The 20,297-nt window shown below is 52.5% G+C and overlaps 12 non-coding genes across 12 annotated transcripts; all 12 read left to right on the top strand.

The window, feature by feature from the left end:
• Positions 1 to 984: 984 nt before the first annotated feature.
• Positions 985 to 1,103, top strand: LOC124620963. The gene has a single exon (XR_006980462.1). It is a non-coding gene; the product is annotated as a 5S ribosomal RNA (ribosomal RNA).
• A 1,060-nt stretch (positions 1,104 to 2,163) lies between these two features.
• LOC124620845 lies at positions 2,164 to 2,282 on the top strand. The gene has a single exon (XR_006980364.1). It is a non-coding gene; the product is annotated as a 5S ribosomal RNA (ribosomal RNA).
• Positions 2,283 to 5,956: 3,674 nt separating this feature from the next.
• On the top strand, positions 5,957 to 6,075 carry LOC124620728. The gene has a single exon (XR_006980274.1). It is a non-coding gene; the product is annotated as a 5S ribosomal RNA (ribosomal RNA).
• Positions 6,076 to 7,130: 1,055 nt separating this feature from the next.
• On the top strand, positions 7,131 to 7,249 carry LOC124620639. The gene has a single exon (XR_006980201.1). It is a non-coding gene; the product is annotated as a 5S ribosomal RNA (ribosomal RNA).
• A 1,060-nt stretch (positions 7,250 to 8,309) lies between these two features.
• LOC124620628 lies at positions 8,310 to 8,428 on the top strand. The gene has a single exon (XR_006980200.1). It is a non-coding gene; the product is annotated as a 5S ribosomal RNA (ribosomal RNA).
• A 3,832-nt stretch (positions 8,429 to 12,260) lies between these two features.
• Positions 12,261 to 12,379, top strand: LOC124620615. The gene has a single exon (XR_006980198.1). It is a non-coding gene; the product is annotated as a 5S ribosomal RNA (ribosomal RNA).
• A 1,055-nt stretch (positions 12,380 to 13,434) lies between these two features.
• On the top strand, positions 13,435 to 13,553 carry LOC124620603. The gene has a single exon (XR_006980197.1). It is a non-coding gene; the product is annotated as a 5S ribosomal RNA (ribosomal RNA).
• A 1,060-nt stretch (positions 13,554 to 14,613) lies between these two features.
• On the top strand, positions 14,614 to 14,732 carry LOC124620592. The gene has a single exon (XR_006980196.1). It is a non-coding gene; the product is annotated as a 5S ribosomal RNA (ribosomal RNA).
• Positions 14,733 to 15,787: 1,055 nt separating this feature from the next.
• On the top strand, positions 15,788 to 15,906 carry LOC124620581. The gene has a single exon (XR_006980194.1). It is a non-coding gene; the product is annotated as a 5S ribosomal RNA (ribosomal RNA).
• A 1,059-nt stretch (positions 15,907 to 16,965) lies between these two features.
• LOC124620569 lies at positions 16,966 to 17,084 on the top strand. The gene has a single exon (XR_006980193.1). It is a non-coding gene; the product is annotated as a 5S ribosomal RNA (ribosomal RNA).
• A 1,059-nt stretch (positions 17,085 to 18,143) lies between these two features.
• On the top strand, positions 18,144 to 18,262 carry LOC124620557. The gene has a single exon (XR_006980192.1). It is a non-coding gene; the product is annotated as a 5S ribosomal RNA (ribosomal RNA).
• Positions 18,263 to 19,323: 1,061 nt separating this feature from the next.
• Positions 19,324 to 19,442, top strand: LOC124620546. The gene has a single exon (XR_006980191.1). It is a non-coding gene; the product is annotated as a 5S ribosomal RNA (ribosomal RNA).
• The last annotated feature ends 855 nt before the right edge of the window (positions 19,443 to 20,297 follow it).

Here is a 20,297-nt window from a genome sequence, read left to right as displayed (position 1 = left end):
CATCCTTAAGCATTTTAAACGTGCTAGGAATGCCTTGAAAATAACGAACCACTACGAATCGACAGATGTGATCTGAAATAAGTCAGGGCCACCTACTAGTTCATAGCAGTGCAAAACACCACAAAAAAAAAAAAAAAAAAAAAAAAATTAAACGACTGTAATAAACATAAGATTCGATATTAATGGCCTCAGTTCGAAGAAGAATGTGCCAAGGAAGATTTCTTAAAAGTGCCTGAAGGTAACAAAACAGTATGAACCGACAGCTATGTTCTGAAATACGTCAGGGCTTATTGTTTTGCAGCAGTGTACGACTGCAAACAAAAATGTATCTTTCGTCGCTAGAAGAGATGGATGCTTTGGCGACCCTCCTGTGTCTTGTGTCCCTGTTTCCGCACCTTTGCACAGGTCTGCTGGCCGCAAACGGCGTCTCGGACACGCCCGTTAGGCCCACGCCCGTCTCGCAGATGTTTGTCGTGCTTGTGCTGTCATATGGGCCACTACCCGAGCGGCAGCGAGCGGCAGTCGAGCAAAGTCGGGACAAGTCGGGACGGAAGAGGACAGGTGCGAATGCACTGCACAGATCACGCAAATATGTGGAAGCGCCCCGCGCGGCGTGTGTCAGGTGAGGAAGCTGCCGGGGGCGCCCTCCAGCAGGACACTGCTACAGCCCCCCGCCGGATAACGGGAACAAGATGCGTCGCCCGCGAGTGTCGGACGCCGCACGCACCAAGCGAAACGAATGACAGGCGGCGCACCGAGCAGCCGCGTGTCTCACGCAAGTGGCGGTGCGGCGCGGCGCGGCGCGACCGCCAGTTCGGCAGACGCCTCTGAGACGCCGGACGCCGCGCACTCCGCGCCGCCTTCGAGGCTCCAGCTGTTGCGGAAGGACGTGCTCTGCGTCAAATGTGTCACCGAAAACGGCGATTGTGTGTGTTGGGAGAAGAGGCAGAGGCGTCTTCTGTCGTGCGGCTACAGTATAAGGGCGCCAACGGCCATACCATGTTGAATACACCGGTTCTCGTCCGATCACCGAAGTTAAGCAACATCGGGCCCGGTTAGTACTTGGATGGGTGACCGCCTGGGAACACCGGGTGCTGTTGGCTCCACTTCATTTTCTCCTTTTTACGCCGCTATCCCTGCCAGCCCTCTTTTCATACTACCTTTCTTTTGTTCAAACGTGCATCCTTAAGCATTTTAAACGTGCTAGGAATGCCTTGAAAATAACGAACCACTACGAATCGACAGATGTGATCTGAAATAAGTCAGGGCCACCTACTAGTTCATAGCAGTGCAAAACACCACAAAAAAAAAAAAAAAAAAAAAAAATTAAACGACTGTAATAAACATAAGATTCGATATTAATGGCCTCAGTTCGAAGAAGAATGTGCCAAGGAAGATTTCTTAAAAGTGCCTGAAGGTAACAAAACAGTATGAACCGACAGCTATGTTCTGAAATACGTCAGGGCTTATTGTTTTGCAGCAGTGTACGACTGCAAACAAAAATGTATCTTTCGTCGCTAGAAGAGATGGATGCTTTGGCGACCCTCCTGTGTCTTGTGTCCCTGTTTCCGCACCTTTGCACAGGTCTGCTGGCCGCAAACGGCGTCTCGGACACGCCCGTTAGGCCCACGCCCGTCTCGCAGATGTTTGTCGTGCTTGTGCTGTCATATGGGCCACTACCCGAGCGGCAGCGAGCGGCAGTCGAGCAAAGTCGGGACAAGTCGGGACGGAAGAGGACAGGTGCGAATGCACTGCACAGATCACGCAAATATGTGGAAGCGCCCCGCGCGGCGTGTGTCAGGTGAGGAAGCTGCCGGGGGCGCCCTCCAGCAGGACACTGCTACAGCCCCCCGCCGGATAACGGGAACAAGATGCGTCGCCCGCGAGTGTCGGACGCCGCACGCACCAAGCGAAACGAATGACAGGCGGCGCACCGAGCAGCCGCGTGTCTCACGCAAGTGGCGGTGCGGCGCGGCGCGGCGCGACCGCCAGTTCGGCAGACGCCTCTGAGACGCCGGACGCCGCGCACTCCGCGCCGCCTTCGAGGCTCCAGCTGTTGCGGAAGGACGTGCTCTGCGTCAAATGTGTCACCGAAAACGGCGATTGTGTGTGTTGGGAGAAGAGGCAGAGGCGTCTTCTGTCGTGCGGCTACAGTATAAGGGCGCCAACGGCCATACCATGTTGAATACACCGGTTCTCGTCCGATCACCGAAGTTAAGCAACATCGGGCCCGGTTAGTACTTGGATGGGTGACCGCCTGGGAACACCGGGTGCTGTTGGCTCCACTTCATTTTCTCCTTTTTACGCCGCTATCCCTGCCAGCCCTCTTTTCATACTACCTTTCTTTTGTTCAAACGTGCATCCTTAAGCATTTTAAACGTGCTAGGAATGCCTTGAAAATAACGAACCACTACGAATCGACAGATGTGATCTGAAATAAGTCAGGGCCACCTACTGTTTCGTAGCAGTGCAAAAAACCACAAAAAAAAAAAAAATGAAAATAAACGACTGTAATAAACATAAGATACGATATTAATGGCCTCAGTTCGAAGAAGAATGTGCCAAGGAAGATTTCTTAAAAGTGCCTGAAGGTAACAAAACAGTATGAACCGACAGCTATGTTCTGAAATACGTCAGGGCTTATTGTTTTGCAGCAGTGTACGACTGCAAACAAAAATGTATCTTTCGTCGCTAGAAGAGATGGATGCTTTGGCGACCCTCCTGTGTCTTGTGTCCCTGTTTCCGCACCTTTGCACAGGTCTGCTGGCCGCAAACGGCGTCTCGGACACGCCCGTTAGGCCCACGCCCGTCTCGCAGATGTTTGTCGTGCTTGTGCTGTCATATGGGCCACTACCCGTGCGGCAGCGAGCGGCAGTCGAGCAAAGTCGGGACAAGTCGGGACGGAAGAGGACAGGTGCGAATGCACTGCACAGATCACGCAAATATGTGGAAGCGCCCCGCGCGGCGTGTGTCAGGTGAGGAAGCTGCCGGGGGCGCCCTCCAGCAGGACACTGCTACAGCCCCCCGCCGGATAACGGGAACAAGATGCGTCGCCCGCGAGTGTCGGACGCCGCACGCACCAAGCGAAACGAATGACAGGCGGCGCACCGAGCAGCCGCGTGTCTCACGCAAGTGGCGGTGCGGCGCGGCGCGGCGCGACCGCCAGTTCGGCAGACGCCTCTGAGACGCCGGACGCCGCGCACTCCGCGCCGCCTTCGAGGCTCCAGCTGTTGCGGAAGGACGTGCTCTGCGTCAAATGTGTCACCGAAAACGGCGATTGTGTGTGTTGGGAGAAGAGGCAGAGGCGTCTTCTGTCGTGCGGCTACAGTATAAGGGCGCCAACGGCCATACCATGTTGAGAAAGTCAAATTAATCAATTGCTTTATTCTCTCAAAGGCGTGGTATATGGCGCAACTGCTTAGCGTGCCAAAACAAATAGGACGCGCTATATCTCAGGCAGTATACTGGTTACTCTGGCGCCACGAAATTTTTAAAGTGCGAGCAGCAGTTTGTGTCTTGGACCCGTCACATGGAGGACTCGGGCTAGTAGACTTCAGTCGAAAATGTGCAGCGTTGCTTGTCAACCGCACCGCTGAAATGCAGGCCGGCTTTCCCGATGGATCGACAGCATCCCTGCTAGAAATCTATCGGCCAGAATCTGAAAGCGCCCCAGTATCGGTGGCCAACATTCCTTACCGTATGTCCTTTGTACGAGACTATATTCTAAATAAAAGCTATATCCTCCGCACGGCCACGAATCCACACAGGACAGCACGGCAACTATATACTGAATTGATGGGACAACCCCCCCCTAGTAAATTGGAAGTCCGCTTACCTACTGTTAACTGGAAGCAGGTGTGGTCAAATGTTAATAGCAGTATTCTCCCGTCCGATGTGTCTGCGTTATGGTACAAACTAGTCAACAACACACTGCCCACCAATCAGCGTTTAGCCGATATTCAGCTTCTTGCCTCCCCCAACTGTAGCAGATGTGGCATGCCTGACACCAGAGAACACCGTCTGCAATGCCAATCTGTTTCCGATGTGTGGAGGACTTGCCAGATAATGGTGGCTCTCATCACGCGAACTACTCCGGCGCGCGTCTCAGTTGACAGTGTCATTGTACCTGATTTCAAATATTTCCCGCGGCCAAAACACAATACTGCTGTGTGGTTGTTGGGCCACACTGTTTACGCCCTCATTGACCGGCAAATTCACGATGCGCTCACCTTTTTGACTCATATTTGGGACCAATATTGTAAGATCAAAAATAGTAATAAACACAAAGAATATTTTGCTAATTTTTTATCATCTGCATTGCATCATGCGTATGCGAGACAACTGTAAGATGATTCCGAGCCCCTTTTATTTGTATCAATGGTCTTTCAGTCTCGCCATTGAGCTTTGATGATACGCACACTGACCTTATTTGCGTCTTACGCGCAGGTTCATCAAAATTAAGTTTAGATATATAGTTAGTGTTAGCTGGTGAAACACAACCAGTCTCCATTCATTTGTCTATCTTTGTCATGTGCCAGCCTGTAAACTAGTACACGTAAGACTATTTTTCGAAAAAAGTAATAAAATGGACAAAGTTACAGAAAGAGAGTAACTGAGTAATAGGATGAGGTTCCAGTTTTATACATTGTTAAAAAAGCAAAAAAAAAACAAACAAAGAAAATAAACAAAGAAAAATAAAAAAGCAAAAAAAAAAAAAAAAAGAAAGAAAAAAAAAAAAATAAAAAAAGAAAAACCAAAAAAAAAAAAATAAAAAAGAAACAAAAAAAAAAAAAAAAAAATACACCGGTTCTCGTCCGATCACCGAAGTTAAGCAACATCGGGCCCGGTTAGTACTTGGATGGGTGACCGCCTGGGAACACCGGGTGCTGTTGGCTCCACTTCATTTTCTCCTTTTTACGCCGCTATCCCTGCCAGCCCTCTTTTCATACTACCTTTCTTTTGTTCAAACGTGCATCCTTAAGCATTTTAAACGTGCTAGGAATGCCTTGAAAATAACGAACCACTACGAATCGACAGATGTGATCTGAAATAAGTCAGGGCCACCTACTAGTTCATAGCAGTGCAAAACACCACAAAAAAAAAAAAAAAAAAAAAAAAATTAAACGACTGTAATAAACATAAGATTCGATATTAATGGCCTCAGTTCGAAGAAGAATGTGCCAAGGAAGATTTCTTAAAAGTGCCTGAAGGTAACAAAACAGTATGAACCGACAGCTATGTTCTGAAATACGTCAGGGCTTATTGTTTTGCAGCAGTGTACGACTGCAAACAAAAATGTATCTTTCGTCGCTAGAAGAGATGGATGCTTTGGCGACCCTCCTGTGTCTTGTGTCCCTGTTTCCGCACCTTTGCACAGGTCTGCTGGCCGCAAACGGCGTCTCGGACACGCCCGTTAGGCCCACGCCCGTCTCGCAGATGTTTGTCGTGCTTGTGCTGTCATATGGGCCACTACCCGAGCGGCAGCGAGCGGCAGTCGAGCAAAGTCGGGACAAGTCGGGACGGAAGAGGACAGGTGCGAATGCACTGCACAGATCACGCAAATATGTGGAAGCGCCCCGCGCGGCGTGTGTCAGGTGAGGAAGCTGCCGGGGGCGCCCTCCAGCAGGACACTGCTACAGCCCCCCGCCGGATAACGGGAACAAGATGCGTCGCCCGCGAGTGTCGGACGCCGCACGCACCAAGCGAAACGAATGACAGGCGGCGCACCGAGCAGCCGCGTGTCTCACGCAAGTGGCGGTGCGGCGCGGCGCGGCGCGACCGCCAGTTCGGCAGACGCCTCTGAGACGCCGGACGCCGCGCACTCCGCGCCGCCTTCGAGGCTCCAGCTGTTGCGGAAGGACGTGCTCTGCGTCAAATGTGTCACCGAAAACGGCGATTGTGTGTGTTGGGAGAAGAGGCAGAGGCGTCTTCTGTCGTGCGGCTACAGTATAAGGGCGCCAACGGCCATACCATGTTGAATACACCGGTTCTCGTCCGATCACCGAAGTTAAGCAACATCGGGCCCGGTTAGTACTTGGATGGGTGACCGCCTGGGAACACCGGGTGCTGTTGGCTCCACTTCATTTTCTCCTTTTTACGCCGCTATCCCTGCCAGCCCTCTTTTCATACTACCTTTCTTTTGTTCAAACGTGCATCCTTAAGCATTTTAAACGTGCTAGGAATGCCTTGAAAATAACGAACCACTACGAATCGACAGATGTGATCTGAAATAAGTCAGGGCCACCTACTGTTTCGTAGCAGTGCAAAAAACCACAAAAAAAAAAAAAATGAAAATAAACGACTGTAATAAACATAAGATACGATATTAATGGCCTCAGTTCGAAGAAGAATGTGCCAAGGAAGATTTCTTAAAAGTGCCTGAAGGTAACAAAACAGTATGAACCGACAGCTATGTTCTGAAATACGTCAGGGCTTATTGTTTTGCAGCAGTGTACGACTGCAAACAAAAATGTATCTTTCGTCGCTAGAAGAGATGGATGCTTTGGCGACCCTCCTGTGTCTTGTGTCCCTGTTTCCGCACCTTTGCACAGGTCTGCTGGCCGCAAACGGCGTCTCGGACACGCCCGTTAGGCCCACGCCCGTCTCGCAGATGTTTGTCGTGCTTGTGCTGTCATATGGGCCACTACCCGAGCGGCAGCGAGCGGCAGTCGAGCAAAGTCGGGACAAGTCGGGACGGAAGAGGACAGGTGCGAATGCACTGCACAGATCACGCAAATATGTGGAAGCGCCCCGCGCGGCGTGTGTCAGGTGAGGAAGCTGCCGGGGGCGCCCTCCAGCAGGACACTGCTACAGCCCCCCGCCGGATAACGGGAACAAGATGCGTCGCCCGCGAGTGTCGGACGCCGCACGCACCAAGCGAAACGAATGACAGGCGGCGCACCGAGCAGCCGCGTGTCTCACGCAAGTGGCGGTGCGGCGCGGCGCGGCGCGACCGCCAGTTCGGCAGACGCCTCTGAGACGCCGGACGCCGCGCACTCCGCGCCGCCTTCGAGGCTCCAGCTGTTGCGGAAGGACGTGCTCTGCGTCAAATGTGTCACCGAAAACGGCGATTGTGTGTGTTGGGAGAAGAGGCAGAGGCGTCTTCTGTCGTGCGGCTACAGTATAAGGGCGCCAACGGCCATACCATGTTGAATACACCGGTTCTCGTCCGATCACCGAAGTTAAGCAACATCGGGCCCGGTTAGTACTTGGATGGGTGACCGCCTGGGAACACCGGGTGCTGTTGGCTCCACTTCATTTTCTCCTTTTTACGCCGCTATCCCTGCCAGCCCTCTTTTCATACTACCTTTCTTTTGTTCAAACGTGCATCCTTAAGCATTTTAAACGTGCTAGGAATGCCTTGAAAATAACGAACCACTACGAATCGACAGATGTGATCTGAAATAAGTCAGGGCCACCTACTAGTTCATAGCAGTGCAAAACACCACAAAAAAAAAAAAAAAAAAAAAAAATTAAACGACTGTAATAAACATAAGATTCGATATTAATGGCCTCAGTTCGAAGAAGAATGTGCCAAGGAAGATTTCTTAAAAGTGCCTGAAGGTAACAAAACAGTATGAACCGACAGCTATGTTCTGAAATACGTCAGGGCTTATTGTTTTGCAGCAGTGTACGACTGCAAACAAAAATGTATCTTTCGTCGCTAGAAGAGATGGATGCTTTGGCGACCCTCCTGTGTCTTGTGTCCCTGTTTCCGCACCTTTGCACAGGTCTGCTGGCCGCAAACGGCGTCTCGGACACGCCCGTTAGGCCCACGCCCGTCTCGCAGATGTTTGTCGTGCTTGTGCTGTCATATGGGCCACTACCCGAGCGGCAGCGAGCGGCAGTCGAGCAAAGTCGGGACAAGTCGGGACGGAAGAGGACAGGTGCGAATGCACTGCACAGATCACGCAAATATGTGGAAGCGCCCCGCGCGGCGTGTGTCAGGTGAGGAAGCTGCCGGGGGCGCCCTCCAGCAGGACACTGCTACAGCCCCCCGCCGGATAACGGGAACAAGATGCGTCGCCCGCGAGTGTCGGACGCCGCACGCACCAAGCGAAACGAATGACAGGCGGCGCACCGAGCAGCCGCGTGTCTCACGCAAGTGGCGGTGCGGCGCGGCGCGGCGCGACCGCCAGTTCGGCAGACGCCTCTGAGACGCCGGACGCCGCGCACTCCGCGCCGCCTTCGAGGCTCCAGCTGTTGCGGAAGGACGTGCTCTGCGTCAAATGTGTCACCGAAAACGGCGATTGTGTGTGTTGGGAGAAGAGGCAGAGGCGTCTTCTGTCGTGCGGCTACAGTATAAGGGCGCCAACGGCCATACCATGTTGAATACACCGGTTCTCGTCCGATCACCGAAGTTAAGCAACATCGGGCCCGGTTAGTACTTGGATGGGTGACCGCCTGGGAACACCGGGTGCTGTTGGCTCCACTTCATTTTCTCCTTTTTACGCCGCTATCCCTGCCAGCCCTCTTTTCATACTACCTTTCTTTTGTTCAAACGTGCATCCTTAAGCATTTTAAACGTGCTAGGAATGCCTTGAAAATAACGAACCACTACGAATCGACAGATGTGATCTGAAATAAGTCAGGGCCACCTACTGTTTCGTAGCAGTGCAAAAAACCACAAAAAAAAAAAAAATGAAAATAAACGACTGTAATAAACATAAGATACGATATTAATGGCCTCAGTTCGAAGAAGAATGTGCCAAGGAAGATTTCTTAAAAGTGCCTGAAGGTAACAAAACAGTATGAACCGACAGCTATGTTCTGAAATACGTCAGGGCTTATTGTTTTGCAGCAGTGTACGACTGCAAACAAAAATGTATCTTTCGTCGCTAGAAGAGATGGATGCTTTGGCGACCCTCCTGTGTCTTGTGTCCCTGTTTCCGCACCTTTGCACAGGTCTGCTGGCCGCAAACGGCGTCTCGGACACGCCCGTTAGGCCCACGCCCGTCTCGCAGATGTTTGTCGTGCTTGTGCTGTCATATGGGCCACTACCCGAGCGGCAGCGAGCGGCAGTCGAGCACGCCCGTCTCGCAGATGTTTCTCGTGCTTGTGCTGTCATATGGGCCACTACCCGAGCGGCAGCGAGCGGCAGTCGAGCACGCCCGTCTCGCAGATGTTTCTCGTGCTTGTGCTGTCATATGGACCACTACCCGAGCGGCAGCGAGCGGCAGTCGAGCAAAGTCGGGACAAGTCGGGACGGAAGAGGACAGGTGCGAATGCACTGCACAGATCACGCAAATATGTGGAAGCGCCCCGCGCGGCGTGTGTCAGGTGAGGAAGCTGCCGGGGGCGCCCTCCAGCAGGACACTGCTACAGCCCCCCGCCGGATAACGGGAACAAGATGCGTCGCCCGCGAGTGTCGGACGCCGCACGCACCAAGCGAAACGAATGACAGGCGGCGCACCGAGCAGCCGCGTGTCTCACGCAAGTGGCGGTGCGGCGCGGCGCGGCGCGACCGCCAGTTCGGCAGACGCCTCTGAGACGCCGGACGCCGCGCACTCCGCGCCGCCTTCGAGGCTCCAGCTGTTGCGGAAGGACGTGCTCTGCGTCAAATGTGTCACCGAAAACGGCGATTGTGTGTGTTGGGAGAAGAGGCAGAGGCGTCTTCTGTCGTGCGGCTACAGTATAAGGGCGCCAACGGCCATACCATGTTGAGAAAGTCAAATTAATCAATTGCTTTATTCTCTCAAAGGCGTGGTATATGGCGCAACTGCTTAGCGTGCCAAAACAAATAGGACGCGCTATATCTCAGGCAGTATACTGGTTACTCTGGCGCCACGAAATTTTTAAAGTGCGAGCAGCAGTTTGTGTCTTGGACCCGTCACATGGAGGACTCGGGCTAGTAGACTTCAGTCGAAAATGTGCAGCGTTGCTTGTCAACCGCACCGCTGAAATGCAGGCCGGCTTTCCCGATGGATCGACAGCATCCCTGCTAGAAATCTATCGGCCAGAATCTGAAAGCGCCCCAGTATCGGTGGCCAACATTCCTTACCGTATGTCCTTTGTACGAGACTATATTCTAAATAAAAGCTATATCCTCCGCACGGCCACGAATCCACACAGGACAGCACGGCAACTATATACTGAATTGATGGGACAACCCCCCCCTAGTAAATTGGAAGTCCGCTTACCTACTGTTAACTGGAAGCAGGTGTGGTCAAATGTTAATAGCAGTATTCTCCCGTCCGATGTGTCTGCGTTATGGTACAAACTAGTCAACAACACACTGCCCACCAATCAGCGTTTAGCCGATATTCAGCTTCTTGCCTCCCCCAACTGTAGCAGATGTGGCATGCCTGACACCAGAGAACACCGTCTGCAATGCCAATCTGTTTCCGATGTGTGGAGGACTTGCCAGATAATGGTGGCTCTCATCACGCGAACTACTCCGGCGCGCGTCTCAGTTGACAGTGTCATTGTACCTGATTTCAAATATTTCCCGCGGCCAAAACACAATACTGCTGTGTGGTTGTTGGGCCACACTGTTTACGCCCTCATTGACCGGCAAATTCACGATGCGCTCACCTTTTTGACTCATATTTGGGACCAATATTGTAAGATCAAAAATAGTAATAAACACAAAGAATATTTTGCTAATTTTTTATCATCTGCATTGCATCATGCGTATGCGAGACAACTGTAAGATGATTCCGAGCCCCTTTTATTTGTATCAATGGTCTTTCAGTCTCGCCATTGAGCTTTGATGATACGCACACTGACCTTATTTGCGTCTTACGCGCAGGTTCATCAAAATTAAGTTTAGATATATAGTTAGTGTTAGCTGGTGAAACACAACCAGTCTCCATTCATTTGTCTATCTTTGTCATGTGCCAGCCTGTAAACTAGTACACGTAAGACTATTTTTCGAAAAAAGTAATAAAATGGACAAAGTTACAGAAAGAGAGTAACTGAGTAATAGGATGAGGTTCCAGTTTTATACATTGTTAAAAAAGCAAAAAAAAAACAAACAAAGAAAATAAACAAAGAAAAATAAAAAAGCAAAAAAAAAAAAAAAAAGAAAGAAAAAAAAAAAAATAAAAAAAGAAAAACCAAAAAAAAAAAAATAAAAAAGAAACAAAAAAAAAAAAAAAAAAATACACCGGTTCTCGTCCGATCACCGAAGTTAAGCAACATCGGGCCCGGTTAGTACTTGGATGGGTGACCGCCTGGGAACACCGGGTGCTGTTGGCTCCACTTCATTTTCTCCTTTTTACGCCGCTATCCCTGCCAGCCCTCTTTTCATACTACCTTTCTTTTGTTCAAACGTGCATCCTTAAGCATTTTAAACGTGCTAGGAATGCCTTGAAAATAACGAACCACTACGAATCGACAGATGTGATCTGAAATAAGTCAGGGCCACCTACTAGTTCATAGCAGTGCAAAACACCACAAAAAAAAAAAAAAAAAAAAAAAAATTAAACGACTGTAATAAACATAAGATTCGATATTAATGGCCTCAGTTCGAAGAAGAATGTGCCAAGGAAGATTTCTTAAAAGTGCCTGAAGGTAACAAAACAGTATGAACCGACAGCTATGTTCTGAAATACGTCAGGGCTTATTGTTTTGCAGCAGTGTACGACTGCAAACAAAAATGTATCTTTCGTCGCTAGAAGAGATGGATGCTTTGGCGACCCTCCTGTGTCTTGTGTCCCTGTTTCCGCACCTTTGCACAGGTCTGCTGGCCGCAAACGGCGTCTCGGACACGCCCGTTAGGCCCACGCCCGTCTCGCAGATGTTTGTCGTGCTTGTGCTGTCATATGGGCCACTACCCGAGCGGCAGCGAGCGGCAGTCGAGCAAAGTCGGGACAAGTCGGGACGGAAGAGGACAGGTGCGAATGCACTGCACAGATCACGCAAATATGTGGAAGCGCCCCGCGCGGCGTGTGTCAGGTGAGGAAGCTGCCGGGGGCGCCCTCCAGCAGGACACTGCTACAGCCCCCCGCCGGATAACGGGAACAAGATGCGTCGCCCGCGAGTGTCGGACGCCGCACGCACCAAGCGAAACGAATGACAGGCGGCGCACCGAGCAGCCGCGTGTCTCACGCAAGTGGCGGTGCGGCGCGGCGCGGCGCGACCGCCAGTTCGGCAGACGCCTCTGAGACGCCGGACGCCGCGCACTCCGCGCCGCCTTCGAGGCTCCAGCTGTTGCGGAAGGACGTGCTCTGCGTCAAATGTGTCACCGAAAACGGCGATTGTGTGTGTTGGGAGAAGAGGCAGAGGCGTCTTCTGTCGTGCGGCTACAGTATAAGGGCGCCAACGGCCATACCATGTTGAATACACCGGTTCTCGTCCGATCACCGAAGTTAAGCAACATCGGGCCCGGTTAGTACTTGGATGGGTGACCGCCTGGGAACACCGGGTGCTGTTGGCTCCACTTCATTTTCTCCTTTTTACGCCGCTATCCCTGCCAGCCCTCTTTTCATACTACCTTTCTTTTGTTCAAACGTGCATCCTTAAGCATTTTAAACGTGCTAGGAATGCCTTGAAAATAACGAACCACTACGAATCGACAGATGTGATCTGAAATAAGTCAGGGCCACCTACTGTTTCGTAGCAGTGCAAAAAACCACAAAAAAAAAAAAAATGAAAATAAACGACTGTAATAAACATAAGATACGATATTAATGGCCTCAGTTCGAAGAAGAATGTGCCAAGGAAGATTTCTTAAAAGTGCCTGAAGGTAACAAAACAGTATGAACCGACAGCTATGTTCTGAAATACGTCAGGGCTTATTGTTTTGCAGCAGTGTACGACTGCAAACAAAAATGTATCTTTCGTCGCTAGAAGAGATGGATGCTTTGGCGACCCTCCTGTGTCTTGTGTCCCTGTTTCCGCACCTTTGCACAGGTCTGCTGGCCGCAAACGGCGTCTCGGACACGCCCGTTAGGCCCACGCCCGTCTCGCAGATGTTTGTCGTGCTTGTGCTGTCATATGGGCCACTACCCGAGCGGCAGCGAGCGGCAGTCGAGCAAAGTCGGGACAAGTCGGGACGGAAGAGGACAGGTGCGAATGCACTGCACAGATCACGCAAATATGTGGAAGCGCCCCGCGCGGCGTGTGTCAGGTGAGGAAGCTGCCGGGGGCGCCCTCCAGCAGGACACTGCTACAGCCCCCCGCCGGATAACGGGAACAAGATGCGTCGCCCGCGAGTGTCGGACGCCGCACGCACCAAGCGAAACGAATGACAGGCGGCGCACCGAGCAGCCGCGTGTCTCACGCAAGTGGCGGTGCGGCGCGGCGCGGCGCGACCGCCAGTTCGGCAGACGCCTCTGAGACGCCGGACGCCGCGCACTCCGCGCCGCCTTCGAGGCTCCAGCTGTTGCGGAAGGACGTGCTCTGCGTCAAATGTGTCACCGAAAACGGCGATTGTGTGTGTTGGGAGAAGAGGCAGAGGCGTCTTCTGTCGTGCGGCTACAGTATAAGGGCGCCAACGGCCATACCATGTTGAATACACCGGTTCTCGTCCGATCACCGAAGTTAAGCAACATCGGGCCCGGTTAGTACTTGGATGGGTGACCGCCTGGGAACACCGGGTGCTGTTGGCTCCACTTCATTTTCTCCTTTTTACGCCGCTATCCCTGCCAGCCCTCTTTTCATACTACCTTTCTTTTGTTCAAACGTGCATCCTTAAGCATTTTAAACGTGCTAGGAATGCCTTGAAAATAACGAACCACTACGAATCGACAGATGTGATCTGAAATAAGTCAGGGCCACCTACTAGTTCATAGCAGTGCAAAACACCACAAAAAAAAAAAAAAAAAAAAAAAATTAAACGACTGTAATAAACATAAGATTCGATATTAATGGCCTCAGTTCGAAGAAGAATGTGCCAAGGAAGATTTCTTAAAAGTGCCTGAAGGTAACAAAACAGTATGAACCGACAGCTATGTTCTGAAATACGTCAGGGCTTATTGTTTTGCAGCAGTGTACGACTGCAAACAAAAATGTATCTTTCGTCGCTAGAAGAGATGGATGCTTTGGCGACCCTCCTGTGTCTTGTGTCCCTGTTTCCGCACCTTTGCACAGGTCTGCTGGCCGCAAACGGCGTCTCGGACACGCCCGTTAGGCCCACGCCCGTCTCGCAGATGTTTGTCGTGCTTGTGCTGTCATATGGGCCACTACCCGAGCGGCAGCGAGCGGCAGTCGAGCAAAGTCGGGACAAGTCGGGACGGAAGAGGACAGGTGCGAATGCACTGCACAGATCACGCAAATATGTGGAAGCGCCCCGCGCGGCGTGTGTCAGGTGAGGAAGCTGCCGGGGGCGCCCTCCAGCAGGACACTGCTACAGCCCCCCGCCGGATAACGGGAACAAGATGCGTCGCCCGCGAGTGTCGGACGCCGCACGCACCAAGCGAAACGAATGACAGGCGGCGCACCGAGCAGCCGCGTGTCTCACGCAAGTGGCGGTGCGGCGCGGCGCGGCGCGACCGCCAGTTCGGCAGACGCCTCTGAGACGCCGGACGCCGCGCACTCCGCGCCGCCTTCGAGGCTCCAGCTGTTGCGGAAGGACGTGCTCTGCGTCAAATGTGTCACCGAAAACGGCGATTGTGTGTGTTGGGAGAAGAGGCAGAGGCGTCTTCTGTCGTGCGGCTACAGTATAAGGGCGCCAACGGCCATACCATGTTGAATACACCGGTTCTCGTCCGATCACCGAAGTTAAGCAACATCGGGCCCGGTTAGTACTTGGATGGGTGACCGCCTGGGAACACCGGGTGCTGTTGGCTCCACTTCATTTTCTCCTTTTTACGCCGCTATCCCTGCCAGCCCTCTTTTCATACTACCTTTCTTTTGTTCAAACGTGCATCCTTAAGCATTTTAAACGTGCTAGGAATGCCTTGAAAATAACGAACCACTACGAATCGACAGATGTGATCTGAAATAAGTCAGGGCCACCTACTGTTTCGTAGCAGTGCAAAAAACCACAAAAAAAAAAAAAATGAAAATAAACGACTGTAATAAACATAAGATACGATATTAATGGCCTCAGTTCGAAGAAGAATGTGCCAAGGAAGATTTCTTAAAAGTGCCTGAAGGTAACAAAACAGTATGAACCGACAGCTATGTTCTGAAATACGTCAGGGCTTATTGTTTTGCAGCAGTGTACGACTGCAAACAAAAATGTATCTTTCGTCGCTAGAAGAGATGGATGCTTTGGCGACCCTCCTGTGTCTTGTGTCCCTGTTTCCGCACCTTTGCACAGGTCTGCTGGCCGCAAACGGCGTCTCGGACACGCCCGTTAGGCCCACGCCCGTCTCGCAGATGTTTGTCGTGCTTGTGCTGTCATATGGGCCACTACCCGAGCGGCAGCGAGCGGCAGTCGAGCAAAGTCGGGACAAGTCGGGACGGAAGAGGACAGGTGCGAATGCACTGCACAGATCACGCAAATATGTGGAAGCGCCCCGCGCGGCGTGTGTCAGGTGAGGAAGCTGCCGGGGGCGCCCTCCAGCAGGACACTGCTACAGCCCCCCGCCGGATAACGGGAACAAGATGCGTCGCCCGCGAGTGTCGGACGCCGCACGCACCAAGCGAAACGAATGACAGGCGGCGCACCGAGCAGCCGCGTGTCTCACGCAAGTGGCGGTGCGGCGCGGCGCGGCGCGACCGCCAGTTCGGCAGACGCCTCTGAGACGCCGGACGCCGCGCACTCCGCGCCGCCTTCGAGGCTCCAGCTGTTGCGGAAGGACGTGCTCTGCGTCAAATGTGTCACCGAAAACGGCGATTGTGTGTGTTGGGAGAAGAGGCAGAGGCGTCTTCTGTCGTGCGGCTACAGTATAAGGGCGCCAACGGCCATACCATGTTGAATACACCGGTTCTCGTCCGATCACCGAAGTTAAGCAACATCGGGCCCGGTTAGTACTTGGATGGGTGACCGCCTGGGAACACCGGGTGCTGTTGGCTCCACTTCATTTTCTCCTTTTTACGCCGCTATCCCTGCCAGCCCTCTTTTCATACTACCTTTCTTTTGTTCAAACGTGCATCCTTAAGCATTTTAAACGTGCTAGGAATGCCTTGAAAATAACGAACCACTACGAATCGACAGATGTGATCTGAAATAAGTCAGGGCCACCTACTAGTTCATAGCAGTGCAAAACACCACAAAAAAAAAAAAAAAAAAAAAAATTAAACGACTGTAATAAACATAAGATTCGATATTAATGGCCTCAGTTCGAAGAAGAATGTGCCAAGGAAGATTTCTTAAAAGTGCCTGAAGGTAACAAAACAGTATGAACCGACAGCTATGTTCTGAAATACGTCAGGGCTTATTGTTTTGCAGCAGTGTACGACTGCAAACAAAAATGTATCTTTCGTCGCTAGAAGAGATGGATGCTTTGGCGACCCTCCTGTGTCTTGTGTCCCTGTTTCCGCACCTTTGCACAGGTCTGCTGGCCGCAAACGGCGTCTCGGACACGCCCGTTAGGCCCACGCCCGTCTCGCAGATGTTTGTCGTGCTTGTGCTGTCATATGGGCCACTACCCGAGCGGCAGCGAGCGGCAGTCGAGCAAAGTCGGGACAAGTCGGGACGGAAGAGGACAGGTGCGAATGCACTGCACAGATCACGCAAATATGTGGAAGCGCCCCGCGCGGCGTGTGTCAGGTGAGGAAGCTGCCGGGGGCGCCCTCCAGCAGGACACTGCTACAGCCCCCCGCCGGATAACGGGAACAAGATGCGTCGCCCGCGAGTGTCGGACGCCGCACGCACCAAGCGAAACGAATGACAGGCGGCGCACCGAGCAGCCGCGTGTCTCACGCAAGTGGCGGTGCGGCGCGGCGCGGCGCGACCGCCAGTTCGGCAGACGCCTCTGAGACGCCGGACGCCGCGCACTCCGCGCCGCCTTCGAGGCTCCAGCTGTTGCGGAAGGACGTGCTCTGCGTCAAATGTGTCACCGAAAACGGCGATTGTGTGTGTTGGGAGAAGAGGCAGAGGCGTCTTCTGTCGTGCGGCTACAGTATAAGGGCGCCAACGGCCATACCATGTTGAATACACCGGTTCTCGTCCGATCACCGAAGTTAAGCAACATCGGGCCCGGTTAGTACTTGGATGGGTGACCGCCTGGGAACACCGGGTGCTGTTGGCTCCACTTCATTTTCTCCTTTTTACGCCGCTATCCCTGCCAGCCCTCTTTTCATACTACCTTTCTTTTGTTCAAACGTGCATCCTTAAGCATTTTAAACGTGCTAGGAATGCCTTGAAAATAACGAACCACTACGAATCGACAGATGTGATCTGAAATAAGTCAGGGCCACCTACTAGTTCATAGCAGTGCAAAACACCACAAAAAAAAAAAAAAAAAAAAAAATTAAACGACTGTAATAAACATAAGATTCGATATTAATGGCCTCAGTTCGAAGAAGAATGTGCCAAGGAAGATTTCTTAAAAGTGCCTGAAGGTAACAAAACAGTATGAACCGACAGCTATGTTCTGAAATACGTCAGGGCTTATTGTTTTGCAGCAGTGTACGACTGCAAACAAAAATGTATCTTTCGTCGCTAGAAGAGATGGATGCTTTGGCGACCCTCCTGTGTCTTGTGTCCCTGTTTCCGCACCTTTGCACAGGTCTGCTGGCCGCAAACGGCGTCTCGGACACGCCCGTTAGGCCCACGCCCGTCTCGCAGATGTTTGTCGTGCTTGTGCTGTCATATGGGCCACTACCCGAGCGGCAGCGAGCGGCAGTCGAGCAAAGTCGGGACAAGTCGGGACGGAAGAGGACAGGTGCGAATGCACTGCACAGATCACGCAAATATGTGGAAGCGCCCCGCGCGGCGTGTGTCAGGTGAGGAAGCTGCCGGGGGCGCCCTCCAGCAGGACACTGCTACAGCCCCCCGCCGGATAACGGGAACAAGATGCGTCGCCCGCGAGTGTCGGACGCCGCACGCACCAAGCGAAACGAATGACAGGCGGCGCACCGAGCAGCCGCGTGTCTCACGCAAGTGGCGGTGCGGCGCGGCGCGGCGCGACCGCCAGTTCGGCAGACGCCTCTGAGACGCCGGACGCCGCGCACTCCGCGCCGCCTTCGAGGCTCCAGCTGTTGCGGAAGGACGTGCTCTGCGTCAAATGTGTCACCGAAAACGGCGATTGTGTGTGTTGGGAGAAGAGGCAGAGGCGTCTTCTGTCGTGCGGCTACAGTATAAGGGCGCCAACGGCCATACCATGTTGAATACACCGGTTCTCGTCCGATCACCGAAGTTAAGCAACATCGGGCCCGGTTAGTACTTGGATGGGTGACCGCCTGGGAACACCGGGTGCTGTTGGCTCCACTTCATTTTCTCCTTTTTACGCCGCTATCCCTGCCAGCCCTCTTTTCATACTACCTTTCTTTTGTTCAAACGTGCATCCTTAAGCATTTTAAACGTGCTAGGAATGCCTTGAAAATAACGAACCACTACGAATCGACAGATGTGATCTGAAATAAGTCAGGGCCACCTACTAGTTCATAGCAGTGCAAAACACCACAAAAAAAAAAAAAAAAAAAAAAAAATTAAACGACTGTAATAAACATAAGATTCGATATTAATGGCCTCAGTTCGAAGAAGAATGTGCCAAGGAAGATTTCTTAAAAGTGCCTGAAGGTAACAAAACAGTATGAACCGACAGCTATGTTCTGAAATACGTCAGGGCTTATTGTTTTGCAGCAGTGTACGACTGCAAACAAAAATGTATCTTTCGTCGCTAGAAGAGATGGATGCTTTGGCGACCCTCCTGTGTCTTGTGTCCCTGTTTCCGCACCTTTGCACAGGTCTGCTGGCCGCAAACGGCGTCTCGGACACGCCCGTTAGGCCCACGCCCGTCTCGCAGATGTTTGTCGTGCTTGTGCTGTCATATGGGCCACTACCCGAGCGGCAGCGAGCGGCAGTCGAGCAAAGTCGGGACAAGTCGGGACGGAAGAGGACAGGTGCGAATGCACTGCACAGATCACGCAAATATGTGGAAGCGCCCCGCGCGGCGTGTGTCAGGTGAGGAAGCTGCCGGGGGCGCCCTCCAGCAGGACACTGCTACAGCCCCCCGCCGGATAACGGGAACAAGATGCGTCGCCCGCGAGTGTCGGACGCCGCACGCACCAAGCGAAACGAATGACAGGCGGCGCACCGAGCAGCCGCGTGTCTCACGCAAGTGGCGGTGCGGCGCGGCGCGGCGCGACCGCCAGTTCGGCAGACGCCTCTGAGACGCCGGACGCCGCGCACTCCGCGCCGCCTTCGAGGCTCCAGCTGTTGCGGAAGGACGTGCTCTGCGTCAAATGTGTCACCGAAAACGGCGATTGTGTGTGTTGGGAGAAGAGGCAGAGGCGTCTTCTGTCGTGCGGCTACAGTATAAGGGCGCCAACGGCCATACCATGTTGAATACACCGGTTCTCGTCCGATCACCGAAGTTAAGCAACATCGGGCCCGGTTAGTACTTGGATGGGTGACCGCCTGGGAACACCGGGTGCTGTTGGCTCCACTTCATTTTCTCCTTTTTACGCCGCTATCCCTGCCAGCCCTCTTTTCATACTACCTTTCTTTTGTTCAAACGTGCATCCTTAAGCATTTTAAACGTGCTAGGAATGCCTTGAAAATAACGAACCACTACGAATCGACAGATGTGATCTGAAATAAGTCAGGGCCACCTACTAGTTCATAGCAGTGCAAAACACCACAAAAAAAAAAAAAAAAAAAAAAATTAAACGACTGTAATAAACATAAGATTCGATATTAATGGCCTCAGTTCGAAGAAGAATGTGCCAAGGAAGATTTCTTAAAAGTGCCTGAAGGTAACAAAACAGTATGAACCGACAGCTATGTTCTGAAATACGTCAGGGCTTATTGTTTTGCAGCAGTGTACGACTGCAAACAAAAATGTATCTTTCGTCGCTAGAAGAGATGGATGCTTTGGCGACCCTCCTGTGTCTTGTGTCCCTGTTTCCGCACCTTTGCACAGGTCTGCTGGCCGCAAACGGCGTCTCGGACACGCCCGTTAGGCCCACGCCCGTCTCGCAGATGTTTGTCGTGCTTGTGCTGTCATATGGGCCACTACCCGAGCGGCAGCGAGCGGCAGTCGAGCAAAGTCGGGACAAGTCGGGACGGAAGAGGACAGGTGCGAATGCACTGCACAGATCACGCAAATATGTGGAAGCGCCCCGCGCGGCGTGTGTCAGGTGAGGAAGCTGCCGGGGGCGCCCTCCAGCAGGACACTGCTACAGCCCCCCGCCGGATAACGGGAACAAGATGCGTCGCCCGCGAGTGTCGGACGCCGCACGCACCAAGCGAAACGAATGACAGGCGGCGCACCGAGCAGCCGCGTGTCTCACGCAAG

The sequence above is a fragment of the Schistocerca americana genome, chromosome 6, assembly GCF_021461395.2.
Source record: "Schistocerca americana isolate TAMUIC-IGC-003095 chromosome 6, iqSchAmer2.1, whole genome shotgun sequence".
Lineage (NCBI taxonomy): Eukaryota > Metazoa > Arthropoda > Insecta > Orthoptera > Acrididae > Schistocerca > Schistocerca americana.
Note: the sequence above shows the minus strand (reverse complement) of the source record. Positions and strands in the feature narration are given on the sequence as shown.